At 35.1% G+C, this 19,111-nt stretch overlaps 1 protein-coding gene and 1 long non-coding RNA gene across 5 annotated transcripts in view; one reads left to right on the forward strand and one right to left on the reverse strand.

Moving 5' to 3' along the window:
• Positions 1-19,111, forward strand: part of LOC5575615 — a 984,994-nt gene that overhangs the window by 753,731 nt on the left and 212,152 nt on the right. The window lies entirely within an intron of this gene.
• LOC110679367 lies at positions 8,665-18,491 on the reverse strand. The gene is made up of 2 exons (XR_002502431.1): positions 15,789-18,491; positions 8,665-10,066 (listed from the first exon to the last, which is right to left on the reverse strand). It is a non-coding gene; the product is annotated as an uncharacterized LOC110679367 (long non-coding RNA).

The following is a 19,111-nucleotide window of genomic DNA, read 5'->3' on the forward strand; positions in this document are numbered from 1 at the left end:
ATAATATCATAACGATATTCACCTCACCGAAAAACCTCAAATCTTCCGAGCTAAAAGTTACGTCAGTTCTAATTTTCAAACGTGGTTTTCTAAAATCTTAGTTTTCGTTAATATTTTCACTTCAATTGACATACGTATTAACTTGAACACTTAGATACATGCTCTTAATCGTCCGTGCGTGATAAAAATTCATCGAAATTTGCTTTTTCTCGGTAAAAGGCACGGTGTTCATTTTACCACCACTTCCTCTAAAGTCTTTAGAAGACGCATATTCCTTGCTTCCTAGATTGATCCAATCTACAACTGAGGAGATCCACCAATAATCCTTATATTTAACTGCATTTACTATTTGATCCAATTTTTGGACACCTCACTTAGAGTAAAGTGGGGCAAAAAATCGAGTGGGGTACGAGTTTCTTTTTAAGATTTCTAGCTCAATTCAAAACAAATCTTATAAATGTCATGGTGGTTTAAATGCTATTCAAGTAAGAGACTTTCAATCCAAATATCATAAAAATCGATTGAGATTTGGAAAAGTTATGGCTATTTGTTGTTTTTCGACGTGAATTGTAATATTTGGTCAAACTTTCGTTGCATGGAACCAATTGAAGATAAAATCTTTTTCAATATTTTATGTAAGGGCGTTTCTAGACCTATCATAAGGTTGCTTTGAGGTGTATTAGTTTTTGCATAAATGCTTGAAAACAATTTTTGGCCCATAGTGGGGCAAAAGTTCGAATCAGCGGGGCAAAAGTTCGACCTATGTATTTTGCAAATTGCCTAAAATCCACATATTATCTTCAAATTTAGTTAAATTAGTCTGATCGTGTGAAAACTGAACTGTGTGAAAAAACTTTACATTTGAACTTAGTTTTGCGAAAAACTGCTATTCTTGAGTATATTACAATTAACCCGGTTTTGGGTAATTTTTTGATGAAAATTCAATGTGCATTTTTCGTCAAACTTAAGTTTACGGCTGGTGTAAAGTATGCCTGTCATAAAAAAACGATTTTTTGTGTTTTAGCCAGCGAACTTTTGCCCCACACTAGATTCGAACTCTTGCCCCATCGGTGGGGCAAAAGTTCGAATAAGACAATCAATTTTGAAACTGTTATAACTAAAAATGGGTAAATATTTTGACACAAATTTATTCAGCAAAATTATAGCCAATATGTTGAAGGCTCACTGTATGGTATTTGTTTTGTTTTAACTGCTATTGTTTTTCTGGAAAATTTGATTATACCACTAAGGTCGAACTTTTGCCCCACCTTACTCTATCGTTGTCACACAATAGATTCCTGGGCTTTTGCCTTATCCTCAAAAGTTTGCTATTATTCTACCGTTTAAGCAACGTATTCCAAACAATTTAGTAATTGACCGCTGTGATCTTGAGAGGGTCCAGAAATGCCTTTGCCTCTCCTCCAACCCTTTAAAGCCCGAGACGGACCTTGAATTTTTAAATGACCACAATTCGGAGACTAGTAGATCAATTAATTTGAAATAAACTTTGAAGTAATTGCGGTTAGTTGGTCTAACAACTCTTGGGTAAGACATCCCCTCTGACCCTTCTCTCCCATGACCCCTTCCCCTTGGTAACGGAATAAGCGTGGACAGTAGGGGTGCAAAATTGGTTTCAAACGGATATCTCAACATCTAAATGAGCTAGATATTCAGCAGGTTATGGGCTATTTGGCGGTGAAGAGTCTGAATGACAGTTTATCCGCTAGGTTGCGTTAGTGACAAATTTTCTACATTTTTCTGTATCATAACATCCTTATCAGCTTAAAGGTTGGAGTCTTCGGCAAGGCTGTTCAGCATACGAAGGGCTATCTGGCGGTGATTCAAAATTCCTGAGATACAGGCAATTGAAGAAAATGTGTTACTAGCTTCATTACGATTAAATGGTTGAAGTACAAACAGTTCAAATTAAGTATAAGTAAAAATAAATTTATATTGATTTCATGGACTCGAACCATTGTTGACGTCTTAATACAAACTGATGAGGAGACAATTGATCGCGTGCACGAGACTACATATGTTGCGTGATATTGAATCTTAGAGCTGATTGAAATTTCTATAAATAAATGAAAACCTCATTTAGTAGTATACCATTTTATTCCATTAGAGTTTGTATCCTTTGACAGATACGCGTATTTCGACCTCAACTGTAAGACCGATTATCCGGAGTATGTTTTTTTAGTTTTTCAGTTTTATGCATATATTTGAAATTATTTGGTATTGAATTACACAATATGAATGGTTTAGCTGTTTTGGACTTAGATCCGAGAAGGGTTTGAAAAAGGGGATTTTTTTGTATACTTATCAAAAACATTTTTTTCTTCTCAAGACCCCTAACGATCTTTGAATCAATTACTGGCTACGCCACTGCATCATATAAAAAAAAACAACGAAAAAATATGCAGTCGACTCTCAACATATCGATATCGAAGGGATCATCGAGATAGGAAGAGATCGAGACATAGAACACACTTTTAATGAAAACTAGATTGAAAACCGCTCTGTTGTCAGGAAACTAAGAAAAATGATAAACAATCACAAGTCATTCCGTTTTCCTACATTATTCAGATTCTCGAAAATTTGGTCTAGTATCGTTAGATGATGGGCATATCGACACATGGAGAAACAATCGGGAATGAAAATCACATCAAGCTATGGAGATATTAAGATAGGGAGGATATCGAGATATGGAGAGGGAAATTGTATGCAGGACTGAAAAAATCATCGAGATGTGGAGAGTCAATTTCAGTAATATTTAAGTTCTTCCATCGCAGACTCTAATTTCCCAAGCAACATTTTTAGTTTTTTTCATTTACTACAAGCTGTTGTTACCATCACATCGTTAAAACTCATTTTAGAACTTATTAGACTTAACAACCTTAATAAACCTTTGATAAAACTCCGTTAAATCCGAAGAGGCCCACACTACAGGAGGTTGTTAAGACTATACATTAAAACCGCTTCTAACCTTTTTGGTTTTGCATCGTATGCATACATATACTCTTGTAGTATACTATAAAACATACATAAGAGCTATTGTATAGTCTTATTGAGCTCAACTAGCGGTATTAGATATTTTGAGATATCCCAAAATACGGAATAAAACCAACTTTAAGAGCTTATGATTGAACAAACATCAGCCAACAAGTTGTTTATTAGCCATAACCTTTTTATAATATTGAAATCATCATGATGTCTGCCGAAACATAATAATAAATTAAAATCATATTTTTTTGCGTGTCACTAAATTTCCTTTCCATTGCGTGAAAATCATGCCAAAGAAAATTTACTGATGGAACTACACAAAATTTTTCGATTTACAACAACGCGCCACAATTACGACATCATAATTGACTATCTAATATTTTATTTCATTCCATTTTCGGAATGATGGCATGCTCATCACAATCACAAATTGAAATTTCCCACGCGTGAACCCGAAACGGCGACAGTAAAAATGGATTCCATCCATTTAAATCTTGTTGATTTTGTCTGGGATGGTTTAAGATCAAATGGTAACTATTTCGCACAATATAATCATTCTTAAGAGCTTTTCATCTTAAGAATCCTTTCGCAAAACCCTTCTCTGGCTAAAATGTTCTTAAATAAGATTATTTGTTCTGCACTAAGACAAATAGGTTTTTTGGGAGCCTTGGGTTAAACTTAATGCGCTCAGGAAAGCTAGTGCTGTCAAAAGAGTAAACAAATCGGAAGATTTAATTTTGTGATGTAATATAGTGAACTAAATTCAATTGTTACGTATCCGTATCTAATTATGTTTTTACTGGAATGCTTTTTGTGATAAAGCCCGTGGTTGATCGATTATATTGTTGCATAAAACGGTAAGTGATAGGTGCCTGAGAAATGAAAGATTTCGTCGTGTAGCTCAGCTGTTATGTGCAGCATAATTGTACCACTAAAACGGGAAGTTCAGGCAAGCATGGGAGAAATATGCTCTATACGGTATTGAGATAATTCTACGAGAGGAATATTTGCCATTTTCTTTTCGCGTTTTGATTAACTCATAATTCTCTACATAATTATCATTATCGACATAATGATTTTGACAATCACACGCAGACTGCATTCCAATAACATGCATCAGAAAGTTGAGATTTATGAAGACTATAACATGACTTAGTGCAGTCCTAAGAGTTTTATCGATGTTCTTGCAAGACCAACAAGCTGAGGTTTTAAGTATAGGTTTCAATAGATACTACACAGCTCCTTCAAAATGAAATTTATTATCAACAAGTGTGATCGGCAAATAAGTTTTAACGGAAGCACTTATTGGTATCTAAAAAGCACTTTAAAGTGTGTTTTACCCAAAAGAACGTTTAGCTCTTTTCAATGCTTTGTTAAATCTGTTAAGAATAAATGCATCTCTAATAAAACCTCCATAAATAACATCTAAGATCAAAAAGCACTGAAATTGTTACTTGGGTTTTCTATTAATAATTCGATTATCCGAAGTATTTGATTATCCGGAGTGAAAAAAAATCCTGCTCCGGATAATCGAGTCCGACCTGTACTATGGAAACTCTTTATATCTGTTAAAATTAACAGACCGTTTATTGTTTGCAAATCTGGTTAAAATGGTCAGAATGAATTATTTTAAAGATATATCGTCTTATTCAAACTTTTGTAGCGGTATGTGGCGGGACCATTATCATTTTCATCATAATCACCTAGCGAATAAATTCTCAATTAGATTTTTCACCTCCACAAACCATTTTTTTCGCTGAGTTCATCAAAATCTCATTAAAAATTTCAAAGTTAGGCAAAGTTATACATCAACCATCTACTCGTAATGAAGCTAGTAACGCATTTTATTCAGTTGCCTGTATCGAATCACCGCCAGATAGCCCCTTGTATGCCGAACAGCTTTGCCGAGGACACCAGAAGGTTGGCTCATTTGGATGTTGGGATATTCGATTAAAACCAATTTTGGACCCTTCCTGTCCATGCTTTTACCGTTACACTATGAGCGGTTTCCATATAGAAAGGCGGCCAAAAATATTTTTAACGTCTCATGTCATATTTATGAGTTTTGTGATACAAATTTGATATTTTTTTTTTCAATGAACAAGTTTTCGAGACCAACTTTTGAAAAGGGCTTATAACGAAAAGATGCGTTTTTTACTAATGATGCATATATGTCACTGATGCAATTAACGTTGTGAAAACCATTATAGATAATAAAACTTACATAATAATGATGATATGAATCATTTAGCGATATTCAATTATCCCCTAAAAGTATCATTAGCTGATATTGTAGAAAAAAATTTGGGTGGGTAATGTCTGTTACATTACCACGGGGTTGACGTAGAACTACTATGGACACAACTTCGATCAATTCTGGGTCAGACTCTAACAACAGTGCGGTATAAATAAAAGCTTTTTGTAGATGATAGGTGCTGTGATTGTGAGTATTCAATTACGTTATGGTTTTAAAGGAGATCTCTCATTTGGCTTGGAAGCTTTTTCAGAGTTTCGGATTTCAAAGTTAAATACTTTAAAAAGGATTTGATTTGATTATGATGATTGAATGACAGTGAAGTTTTAGTATAAGTGTAGTGAAAGATTATTGATAATTTGTCATGTGTATGAATTTGTAAGTGTACTAGTGTTGTGTTGTTATTGATCGGATGGTTGGGTGATCGGTTTCAGTTCTGGCTCCAGCTGTAGTTCTCCAAACTCCTTTTATACATATACATTTGTTTAGTGGAATATTGGCTTTTAAATTGTGGGAAACGTGTTTTGTTCAGCTCATTGGTAAAACTATCTTGACTAGTCGAATGAGAATCCTTAGAAACGTTTAATAAGTGGCGATTCAACTTTTGTTCATTCTAATACATAACGTTGAACATTGACCTAAGTTTGTGTTAAAAAAGCCCCTTCTCAGCTCTTTTTAGAGCAAAACATTTATTCAGCTGTCATTACCATTATTGAACAATAATTAAACATGCATGCTTGTCTGTGGCTCTGAATTGTTAGTTGGGCAAAGAATTCCCAAACTCTTACCCCGTCGATTCAAACTTTTACTCGACTATGTGTCAGAAAATAATGCAGTAATGCAAAAACTTATACACTTTGATGCCTTAAAACGCCTTTACATAAAAATAATAAATATCTAAAAATATTAAATTATCTAAATTATGTTCCTTGCAACGCAAGTTCGATCGAATGTTACAATTTTCAAATCTAAAAGCAACAAATAGCTATAACTTATCCAAATCTTTGCCTATTTTTATAACATTTTAAGCATTCGAAAGCTCGAACCTTCATGATACTTTCAACATTTGTTCTGAATTTAACTAGACATCTTAAAACCAAAATTTGCCACAGTACTTCATACTTGACAAACGATATACGAATTCAAAAATGGACATTCAGCATAGAAAGCTTCCAGTTAATAAATATGATAAAACATAACAAAAGAGCACCTGAGATGCAAGATTCACATTAACTGAATGTGAGATTAAACAAACTGAAACTGCTATTTTGTCTAGTCTTTGTCTCCAAAATCATTCACTGGGATATTTACCGTGTCGATGTCTGCTGCTTAACATACTTCAGAAATAATTTTATATAAAATACGATTCATTGTGATAGCGAATCCAGTAACACTTCAACGTAACCTTTTTTGTGTGTGTTTAAAGGCGTTTAGGTACCTCTTAATTTGTTTTTTATTTTGCTCGAATAGAATGTTTAAAGCGCGACATCGATCGAGAGTCAGCAATCCGTTCGTACCCAAATTTGTACACCATAGGGTAGACATGAATAAAACGGCTTTTGTGGCAAACACTTCATACCTAAATACTTTAAAACCACCAGAAGTGAGCAGATTCATCATCATTACGTTTTGAAAGCGATGCGGATACACAAATGTAGTGAACTTCCACGAAGCTGGGGCTTTTAACATCAGTGAAGTAAAAGATTGAATGGTGCGAATTATTTGAAATGAATAACCAATAGATTATCAACATCAATGTGACAATATGAGGTAAGTGTCTGTAAAAAGTGTGTAAAGGTGGTTTGTGGATTTCACTCAACAATCGCTGCGGTTTTTATAACTGTGGAAATGTGAATAACGGTTATAATTCTTCCGTACTATTAACGACTAACGAAGTGTTGAAAAATGCACAACATGATTCAAAATATATGAGCTAATTAGATTTTTTTAATTACAGGCACCATGCGTGATTTCACAAGAATTACAGTGATAGAATTTAAACATTCTACTCAATAAGACTGAATGTTTTACTATGGTGAATGGTGTTTTGTATTAAAGCAGTAGTAGTAGCAGAATCCTTGGCAAACGCGATATTCAACAAAAAGCCAGCCGATTGGTCAAGCGTGGTCCAGTGGCACATCCGAGAAACATTCATGATGAAAAGTTTGCCTGGTTGAAACGGGAATAGAACCCATGACTTGACATGATGTGCTTCCTGGCCATTCGGCAACAAAGTTCGCAAGTCTTTCAATTATTTTGTGAAAACATCAAACAGCTACAATTTCTCTATTTTCAATTCAACATTTCTTGGTATCTTTGCAATTCGTATACGAAAACAAGAAGCTGCATTGTTAGTTCTTTTTAAAGTTCTATTTCTATTATTTTACGAACCAAGATGAACCATTCAATCTGCAGTAGTTTCTCAATATTTCCCATTTCCTATTCGTATTATGAATGGTCGCTATTCGTATCATGACCAAAGGTCGCATGAGTGCGAAAGTTTTATATAAAAGTTCTTCAATCAAGTCGTCATCATATGACCAAAGGTCGCATGAGTGCAAAAATCAAGACTATCAGCACTGCTACTGATTCGGCTAGGCTGAAGTTATTTTTTTAAGCGATTTTCAAGAATAGAACAACTAGCAGAGACTGGTTCCTTCTCAGTGTGAAAGGCCTGGTCAATGGTTTGTAGCAACTATTGATTTGAAAAACCGTTTGGAGTTCGGATCATTCAACGAGTGTCGAATTAGTTGTGAGCTATTTTCCTTTATTGTCAATGATATATAAGTGAAGAAGGGTGTCACCCAGACTAAGTTTTAAAAAAAGAACTTATTCGATCTACTGCCTTAAACGAACTGAACCTTTATTCAATTATTGATTACGATCAAACCTCACTACCTACTGCAATGCTTATGCTGTTGCTGTGGAAGAACTGCTGATGCCGCGGGTCCAAAGGGCTGTGGCTTCGTTTAGTGGTCTCGTTCGGTGGTTGTCCACGTAAATGCTACCTATGTTGTCAGGTGATGAAATGCTGATGCTAGACTACTGTTTCCGTTCTACTAGCTGGGCTATCGTCGTCGGTGTGGTGGACGTCGTCGTTGTTGTTGTTGTTGCCGGGAATGATGAAAATGATGATACACCAATAAAGCGATTGGTGTATGGATGATTGTTGAGGATCGGTAAGGGTTCGATCTTAACTACTCCCCCTTTTGGAGACGATTCGTCCCGAATTGTACTGGTCTCAGGTTTAATTTCTGGTTTGCTTTTAGACTCCATGGATGCTCCAATATGAAGAGATATCTGTCTGCGTTTTCTCGAAATCCATGAAAGACCTGCAACGATACTTAGAAGAAAACATACGGTCGACATACTTAGAGATGTGTATGTCTGAATTTTGTGTTCCTTAGTTAATGCTTCAATCCGATGTCTATTATGGATGTGAATTTCTTCCATATTATTCTGGATTTCCAGGGTCTGTTCATTGATATGTAAACCATCTAATGGCATAACAAATGTCGGTTCTGATTTGTTTGCTTCGACATTTGAGAACTTGGTGCCATTTATTATGACAGAGCAATTGTGGAACTCTATCAAATACGTTCCAGATAAGTTTCGTTTTGAAAGACCACAATTCGATTTGATTTCTGTGTTATTGATGTTTTTAGCGACAAGGTAATTGTCCATGATCGCTTTGATCTCCGTTGATTGATAGAATTTTACGAAAGTACAGTTTCCTGATAGTCCTCTTAGTAGGTTTGAGTAGCATAGGTCGCCGGTTATGTCCTCTAGGCTGCTTAGATTGCACAGCCTTGTCCTTTCGATTCGCAGGCAATCCTTCTTGATGAAATATGTTCTGTTGTCGCTTTGCAAAGCAGCATTAGCAGGAAGTTTTAAAATTTTATCTACTACTGGAAGAGGTTCTAGGAAAAAATGTGTGTACATAGCTTTTTCTATTTTTGGAATTGACACAACAAATATTAGTTTTGAATGGTTATAAAATGCTGACAATTCTAAATATTCATAAATTTGATCTAAACTGTTCGTCCTAATGTTTTGTTCTTCTAATATATCTGAAACAAATCATAACTCTTCAATTGAAAGTATTTGTTTGGGAATAATGTTAGTTCTTGCTAACTGAATTGATTCAAAAATGTCTTCTAAATGTGATTTAAGGTTGTCTAAGTTGTAATTGATTTTCAAAATTTCTCTAAATAATTTAAAGTTTTTGTTGGTTTCGTTTTCAAATCTAGCTGATATAATGTTTTTAGTTATTTCACTCTGTTGTTGATTTAAACGGTTGATAATGGAATTGATTCTATTTTGGAGTTGTAGATTAATTTTAAGCTGTTCGTTGTTTTCGTTAATAAGTCTTTTGTTCTTGATCTGCAGTTCAAAAATATTTTTCGAAATTTGTTCATAGTCGTTATGGTCCATATTTCCTGTAATTCTTTTTATTCCAGTTCCGAGAAAATTAAATAATCCTCTTTTATTTCTTTGCTTTGGCCGAAGATTATTGAATAAACTGTGAACGGTTCCATATTTCGATTCTAAGATTTCAAACATATCAGTAAAATTTGAGAATGTCCGTATTCCTTGGATATTAGCAAGCAATTTTCTAAAAATAGGTTCGTAATTATCCAGTTCTAGGATATGAAACAATCTGTGATTGCCTATTTTTATAAAACTGTTGCCAGTTTCTATGGTTAAAAGACCGGGGTTTTGTTTGAGATTAATGACGTGGATGGATTGTGGTTGGGATAGCTGAGTAAGGAATGTGGTTGTTATCAGGATATTCCAAATAAACGTCATCTAAAAAGAGAAAACAAATGAAAAAACACATTAGAGATTCTGTGGTGTTACTTTCGGATTCGTCGCAGTTTTTCTTTATGCAATTTTCGACTTAGGATATCTTTGTGCGTGTGTTTCCGGTTAGATCGTACTCGCACTTGTTGGTAGCGGTCCTTAATTTTCGACTTCACTCCTTGGATGCGGTTGTATGCCAATTCGTTTTGCTTTAGTTTTGGCGGATCCTCTCGCTTCCTGTTGTGGTACAGATTCTGTGAGTTTTGTGTCTTGGTTAGTTGTACTTGAACTTCGTCGTACAACTTGTCACGAAGTTCAACAAGGCGTTCCATTTCTATCGGTCTCTCCTGTCCATTTTTGGCTGCATATAAAATTTCACGTGGTTTCATGTTGGTAGCTGTATGGATGCTGTTATTGTATAAAGAACATGCGATTAAAAATTTTTCTTTGTTTGACACTTCACCGTATTTGTGTTTATTAGCGTTAAAAATTTCGGTTATTGTCGAATGAAATCTTTCGACTATTCCGTTTGTTTGACTGTGGTTCGAAGGAGTAAAATATTGTTGTATATTGAGATCTGAGAGTAGTCCTCGAATTTCGATGGACTTAATTGCTGGTTCGTTATCCGAGACAATCAAGCTTGGAGTGCCGTACAGTGTTATGTATTTTATTATCGCCTTTCGTATATCCGCAATTGATCTTGATTTTATTGGGATTAATGTTCCATACCTTGTGAACTTGTCTACTACAGATAAAAACAAATTTGGTTGAGCGATGTAGATATCTATGTGAATAATTTCAATGGGTTGTTTCGGTATAGGGGTTTCACCAAATTTAATTTTGTAAGGTTTTCTCTCGTATTTTGCTTTATTACAAGTATCACATAGGATGATGTACTTCCTAACTTTCCTTTTCATATTAGGAAAAAAGAATCTCCTTTTTATCTCCTCCAGATTTTCACGAATACCTCTGTGAGCTGTTTCGTGGGTATCCTCGATAATTGAGTTTTGATCTTCTAAGTTTGGTAGATCAATGAGAATTTTTTGTGATATGCAGAGTTTGAAAGTTTTGCATCTACTAAAATAGTTTTTGTATACAATTTGAAAGGATTGTATCACGTTTTCAGGACACATAATGCAGTTTGATCGTCTGGGATCCATGTATTCTTTCAAAATTCGAATTAAAAGTGGTACACCAAATGTTATTTTCGTAATAGTTCTTCGGTACACACGAGGGAAAATTTCTTCGTATGTCTCAGATTCGTTAGGGTCAATTTTTAAAATAATTTGGTTGTGAAAAAAAATTATTGGTTTTTCTGTACATTTGATGAATTCAGAGTCATCTGTATCAGCAGAATGCACTGAACAGTCGTCTGAGTCGGAATCATCTTCGTTCAGGTTGATATCATGTGTTATCCTCGATAGAGCATCAGCGACAACGTTTTGCTTACCGGGTCGGTGTTTTATTTCAAAATCATATTCTAATAACTGCAGACGCCATTTAACTAGTTTTGTATTGGGTGTTTTGAGGTTTAGTGCGTATGTTAAAGGTTGGTGATCCGTGTATAATGTAAATTTTCTACCAAAAAGGTAGGGTCTAAAATATTGAGTTGCCCATACGATCGCTAATAATTCTTTTTCTATTGCTGAATATCTTTCTTCGGTTTTCGTCAATGTTCTAGACGCATATGCTACGGGTCTGTCTTGTCCAATAGCACCTTGGGATAGAACGGCACCTAGAGCAAAATTACTAGCATCTGTGGTTAACACGAATGGTTTTTCGAAATCTGGATATTGAAGGATATCGCTTTGAGTTAAAAGTTTTTTGCATGCAACGAATGTTTTTAAAAAAATATCTGTGTGCTCTACGTGTTCGCCTTTCCTCAGTTGAGCAGTGAGAGGTTTTGTTATTCTGGCGAAATCACGAACGAATCTACGATAATATCCTAAAATTCCTAGAAAGCCTCTTTGTTCTTTCTGGTTTTTGGGGATAGGCCAATTTTGAATTGCTTCGATTTTGCTTGGATTTGGTTTAACGCCATTATCTGTCACAATATGGCCTAGAAATGCCACTTCTTTCTTAAGGAATTCACTTTTATCTAGCTGTATTTTGAGGTTTACTTTTTCCAATGCCATAAATATTTTTGTCAAATTTTCAATATGTTCTTGAAGAGAAACAGAAAAAATAATAATGTCATCCATATAAACAAGACAACATTTTCCAATTAGGTCACGGAGTACGTGATCCATGACACGCTGAAAAGTTGCTGGAGCATTTTTCAGTCCAAATGGCATTCTTAAGTATTCGTATAATCCATGTTCTACGGAAAAGGCTGTTTTCTGGATATCATCTGGGTGAACTTCGATCTGGTGAAAGCCAGATGCTAGGTCCAATGTTGTGAAATATTGGCATTTTCCTAGTTTGTCTAATATTTCGGTTATGTTGGGTAGTGGGTATTTGTCATCTATAGTCTTTTCATTAAGTTTTCTATAGTCGACTACTAATCTCCACTTCTGTTGTCCAGATGCATCTAATTTCTTTGGTACGATCCAAATTGGAGAGCACCAAGGAGACGTGCTGGGACGTATGATGCCTTGAGACAGCATCTTAGAAACTTGTTTTTGTACCTCCTCTTTATGACAATAGGGGTACCTGTAGCTTTTTGCATGAACGGGTAGATCGTCTTTGGTTTCTATTCTATGTTTAATGACGTTCGTAAAGCTTAGATTGTCACCTTCCAAATAGAAAACACTTGGAAATTTCGAAATCAAATTGATCAATTTTCGCTTCTCTTCTATGTTTAAATGGTCGATTCGAAGCTGATTTTTCAATCTAGGATCTATTGATGTGTTATCAAATACGTATCCAGGTTCATAATTTTCAACTTTTTGCACTACTTCAAAATTATTCAATTCGGAGAAAATGAGTCGATTAGGGCTGATTTTCACTGGAACTTCACAGCAATTTTTCAAAAGAACTGTAGCTTTGTTGTCCTTTGCTGTGTAGAGTCCTGGTAGAATCATTACTTCGTCTGTTAGAGGAAGTGGATGTTCGACGAAAAAGTCGCCATTCGGTACATTCATTTTTAGAGGTAATGGAATTTCTTCATATGCATTTAGATTGCGACTAAATGAATCGGGGTATTTTCGAAGCATGTTAACTGATGTAGTAGGAAGTTTGAGAGTATTAGATGAGGTTAAAATTTCTGCTTTTAGATTTCTGAGTGATTCGTATCCAATCAGTCCGTCGAAGTATGGATGGAATTTCAAAGCGTAAAAGGTTAGTGGTTGGTTAACCCTCTAATACCCAACCCCGCCTTTAGACGGGGTACACTTTGGAATTTTGTGTATTTTTTCGTAGCTCGGAAATCAAAATGATTTTATTTTTGGCTTATACCTTGACTCATAACACGCATATAAGAAAAGTTTTTTATGACTTTTGAAACTTTTTTGTATTTTTAGAAATTGTTTGAAAAATTGCATTCTTATATAACCTACAAATGCCTGGGCTTCATTTAACATTTAATATAAAAAATCGTACCTTTTATATTTTTCTACGATTAACCTATCACAAAAGAAGAGCCTGGTGGTATTAAAATCATTTCAAACCTGTTTTTCCGTTAGTTACACGGAAAATAAAATACGCTTCGAAAAAATAAATAAAAATTTAATATTTTTAAAAATACCGTAACAATTTAAATTTTTATTATTGCCAAAAATCAACAACTAGAAAAGGCTTAAAGAAAAAATGAAAAAAGCTAGGGATGTTCAAAAATAAAAATTATAAAAATCAAAAACCAGAATTTAAAATTTTGCGAATAAAAATAAATAAATGCCCAAAACGTGTTTAGAACGATTTTAGATAACGAAAAATAATACTTAAATCGAAAATAAAAATTTGGGTATTAGAGGGTTAAACATTTCGATTTCAACACATTTGTTAATGTTGTGTTTCCCATTGATATTTTTGACTCCTGTAGGTGTACAGTTTTTCAGAAAACATGTGCTAATTTTATCAGGATCCACGTAGTTCTTGTTGGCACCAGTGTCAACTAAAAACTTTAGTTCGCCAAATTTAGTTTTCATTTTTATATAGGGTAGAAAATTATTACTGTTCATGTTTCTGGTGTTTCGGGCAATTCCATCTGAAAATTTAAGGTATCACCCTCTGGTTCAGTAACGGGTTGTTCTTCGGAACTATTATTGATATTAACTTGCTCATAATTAGTTGCATCATATTGGTAACAGTTAGATGGCTCACTATATTGACCGTAGTAATCGATTGGTTCTGTCCAATTTACTTCATGAAAATTTGGTCTATTCATATAATTTACTTTTAAACTTCTCAATGACTGGTCGATTTCCATTGGAGTGGGTTTTGGAGGACGATAGGTTCCGGAAGGAGGTTTACTAAATTGGTTAGGATTTCGGTTGAATGGATTGGATGGGCCAGGTTGTTGTGCTCTTTGAGAATGATTTGGTTGACTGGGAGAAAATGTACGTTGAAATGGTACTTGAGGTTGGAATGGAGAGAACTGTTGAGGGGTGTGCTGTAGTTGTTGTGGACGTTGGATTGGTGTGACGCGTTGGAATGGATTAGTTTGGATTGGGTAACTTGGAAACGAATTTTGTGTTACCGAAGTTTGCTGAAATCTTGAAAATGGGTTTGAAAATTTGTTTTGAAATTTGTTCCTAGTAGGGACAGGTGGGGTATAAGATTTTTGTTTGTGATAATAAAAGTTTCTTTCTTCAATACATCGTCTTAAAGCGTCTTTCAACGATGTGGGACATTGAGCACGGATGACAGTGCCTACCGGTTCATTGAGCCCTGCAAGAAACACTTTCAGGCCTATTTCCTGGTAAAATAGATTTTTCGCGGCTCTTACGTCACTGTTGTGTTCGTTTAAATTTAATTGATTTACCATAAGAGACAACATAAAAGTTATTTCCTTATAGAAATCTTCAATTTCCTTATCCGCTTGTGTAATTTTAAACAGGTCCTTTGTGAGAGATACTTCATCTCTTTTGTCGCTGTAGTGTGTAATCAGACTGTTTTTAATTTCGTCCCAGTCTGTGCTAGTGCCATAAAATTCTAGAACATTGTCAGCGTCTCCTATAATTTTGGATCTGATGGCAAGAAGCCATACAGTGTAAGCTGGAGTGTTCTTGACCTTTGAAATTTCAGGCATAAGATCATCAATAGATCTTATGAATGAATGTAATTTAATGGGGTTACCATCAAATGGTGGCAACATCCTAATAATTTGTGGGGTCTGAAGAGCTCGCAAGGCGCCTTCTACCGAATTTTGTTGCTGCACAACAGCGGCTTCTTTCGCAATTGATTGTTGGTGCGTAGCGAACGCTTCCAACTCTGCTATTCTAGAGTCGCGTTGTTGCATTATACCCATTAATTCTCTGATCTGGGTTTCTAACTCTCCGACTTGGATAGTGATCAAGTCACGGTTCTCGTCAAACTTTGCCATTTTTCACACTTGAAGTCAAAATTGATTAAAAAAAAAAAAATCTTTTCAAAATATGGTAAAAAAAAATACAGGTGAAGAGAATTTATGTTTTCTAGGATTTTTGTTTTAAATTTGGATATAAAAAAAGCTAAATTAATTATTTTTCTGTCACTATAATAGATATTTTTTTCTTATATTTTGTTATTTTGATCATTCACTTAAATCACTCTGATAATCACTTACATAAAAAAGCTTAATTCTACTTACGGTTTTATCCGATGTTCCCTCGGATGGTTAAATTGTCCGATATTGCCTCGGATGGTTCGATGTCTTCTAGCAGGTGTGAAGCTTCGTTAAAGATGATTTTGGTGTCTCGGTGAACCGCCGGTGCACTAGAATCTGTAGTTTAGGTGTTTCCTCCTTTGCTCTTCGGTAAGCCGCCGATGATTTCGGATAAGAACACTTTTCACTACACTTTAACTACTCCACGCTAGAACTGCCGACTGCGCCAGTGAAGAAGGGTGTCACCCAGACTAAGTTTTAAAAAAAGAACTTATTCGATCTACTGCCTTAAACGAACTGAACCTTTATTCAATTATTGATTACGATCAAACCTCACTACCTACTGCAATGCTTATGCTATTGCTGTGGAAGAACTGCTGATGCCGCGGGTCCAAAGGGCTGTGGCTTCGTTTAGTGGTCTCGTTCGGTGGTTGTCCACGTAAATGCTACCTATGTTGTCAGGTGATGAAATGCTGATGCTAGACTACTGTTTCCGTTCTACTAGCTGGGCTATCGTCGTCGGTGTGGTGGACGTCGTCGTTGTTGTTGTTGTTGCCGGGAATGATGAAAATGATGATACACCAATAAAGCGATTGGTGTATGGATGATTGTTGAGGATCGGTAAGGGTTCGATCTTAACTACTCCCCCTTTTGGAGACGATTCGTCCCGAATTGTACTGGTCTCAGGTTTAATTTCTGGTTTGCTTTTAGACTCCATGGATGCTCCAATATGAAGAGATATCTGTCTGCGTTTTCTCGAAATCCATGAAAGACCTGCAACGATACTTAGAAGAAAACATACGGTCGACATACTTAGAGATGTGTATGTCTGAATTTTGTGTTCCTTAGTTAATGCTTCAATCCGATGTCTATTATGGATGTGAATTTCTTCCATATTATTCTGGATTTCCAGGGTCTGTTCATTGATATGTAAACCATCTAATGGCATAACAAATGTCGGTTCTGATTTGTTTGCTTCGACATTTGAGAACTTGGTGCCATTTATTATGACAGAGCAATTGTGGAACTCTATCAAATACGTTCCAGATAAGTTTCGTTTTGAAAGACCACAATTCGATTTGATTTCTGTGTTATTGATGTTTTTAGCGACAAGGTAATTGTCCATGATCGCTTTGATCTCCGTTGATTGATAGAATTTTACGAAAGTACAGTTTCCTGATAGTCCTCTTAGTAGGTTTGAGTAGCATAGGTCGCCGGTTATGTCCTCTAGGCTGCTTAGATTGCACAGCCTTGTCCTTTCGATTCGCAGGCAATCCTTCTTGATGAAATATGTTCTGTTGTCGCTTTGCAAAGCAGCATTAGCAGGAAGTTTTAAAATTTTATCTACTACTGGAAGAGGTTCTAGGAAAAAATGTGTGTACATAGCTTTTTCTATTTTTGGAATTGACACAACAAATATTAGTTTTGAATGGTTATAAAATGCTGACAATTCTAAATATTCATAAATTTGATCTAAACTGTTCGTCCTAATGTTTTGTTCTTCTAATATATCTGAAACAAATCATAACTCTTCAATTGAAAGTATTTGTTTGGGAATAATGTTAGTTCTTGCTAACTGAATTGATTCAAAAATGTCTTCTAAATGTGATTTAAGGTTGTCTAAGTTGTAATTGATTTTCAAAATTTCTCTAAATAATTTAAAGTTTTTGTTGGTTTCGTTTTCAAATCTAGCTGATATAATGTTTTTAGTTATTTCACTCTGTTGTTGATTTAAACGGTTGATAATGGAATTGATTCTATTTTGGAGTTGTAGATTAATTTTAAGCTGTTCGTTGTTTTCGTTAATAAGTCTTTTGTTCTTGATCTGCAGTTCAAAAATATTTTTCGAAATTTGTTCATAGTCGTTATGGTCCATATTTCCTGTAATTCTTTTTATTCCAGTTCCGAGAAAATTAAATAATCCTCTTTTATTTCTTTGCTTTGGCCGAAGATTATTGAATAAACTGTGAACGGTTCCATATTTCGATTCTAAGATTTCAAACATATCAGTAAAATTTGAGAATGTCCGTATTCCTTGGATATTAGCAAGCAATTTTCTAAAAATAGGTTCGTAATTATCCAGTTCTAGGATATGAAACAATCTGTGATTGCCTATTTTTATAAAACTGTTGCCAGTTTCTATGGTTAAAAGACCGGGGTTTTGTTTGAGATTAATGACGTGGATGGATTGTGGTTGGGATAGCTGAGTAAGGAATGTGGTTGTTATCAGGATATTCCAAATAAACGTCATCTAAAAAGAGAAAACAAATGAAAAAACACATTAGAGATTCTGTGGTGTTACTTTCGGATTCGTCGCAGTTTTTCTTTATGCAATTTTCGACTTAGGATATCTTTGTGCGTGTGTTTCCGGTTAGATCGTACTCGCACTTGTTGGTAGCGGTCCTTAATTTTCGACTTCACTCCTTGGATGCGGTTGTATGCCAATTCGTTTTGCTTTAGTTTTGGCGGATCCTCTCGCTTCCTGTTGTGGTACAGATTCTGTGAGTTTTGTGTCTTGGTTAGTTGTACTTGAACTTCGTCGTACAACTTGTCACGAAGTTCAACAAGGCGTTCCATTTCTATCGGTCTCTCCTGTCCATTTTTGGCTGCATATAAAATTTCACGTGGTTTCATGTTGGTAGCTGTATGGATGCTGTTATTGTATAAAGAACATGCGATTAAAAATTTTTCTTTGTTTGACACTTCACCGTATTTGTGTTTATTAGCGTTAAAAATTTCGGTTATTGTCGAATGAAATCTTTCGACTATTCCGTTTGTTTGACTGTGGTTCGAAGGAGTAAAATATTGTTGTATATTGAGATCTGAGAGTAGTCCTCGAATTTCGATGGACTTAATTGCTGGTTCGTTATCCGAGACAATCAAGCTTGGAGTGCCGTACAGTGTTATGTATTTTATTATCGCCTTTCGTATATCCGCAATTGATCTTGATTTTATTGGGATTAATGTTCCATACCTTGTGAACTTGTCTACTACAGATAAAAACAAATTTGGTTGAGCGATGTAGATATCTATGTGAATAATTTCAATGGGTTGTTTCGGTATAGGGGTTTCACCAAATTTAATTTTGTAAGGTTTTCTCTCGTATTTTGCTTTATTACAAGTATCACATAGGATGATGTACTTCCTAACTTTCCTTTTCATATTAGGAAAAAAGAATCTCCTTTTTATCTCCTCCAGATTTTCACGAATACCTCTGTGAGCTGTTTCGTGGGTATCCTCGATAATTGAGTTTTGATCTTCTAAGTTTGGTAGATCAATGAGAATTTTTTGTGATATGCAGAGTTTGA

The sequence above is a fragment of the Aedes aegypti genome, chromosome 3, assembly GCF_002204515.2.
Source record: "Aedes aegypti strain LVP_AGWG chromosome 3, AaegL5.0 Primary Assembly, whole genome shotgun sequence".
Classification (NCBI taxonomy): domain Eukaryota; kingdom Metazoa; phylum Arthropoda; class Insecta; order Diptera; family Culicidae; genus Aedes; species Aedes aegypti.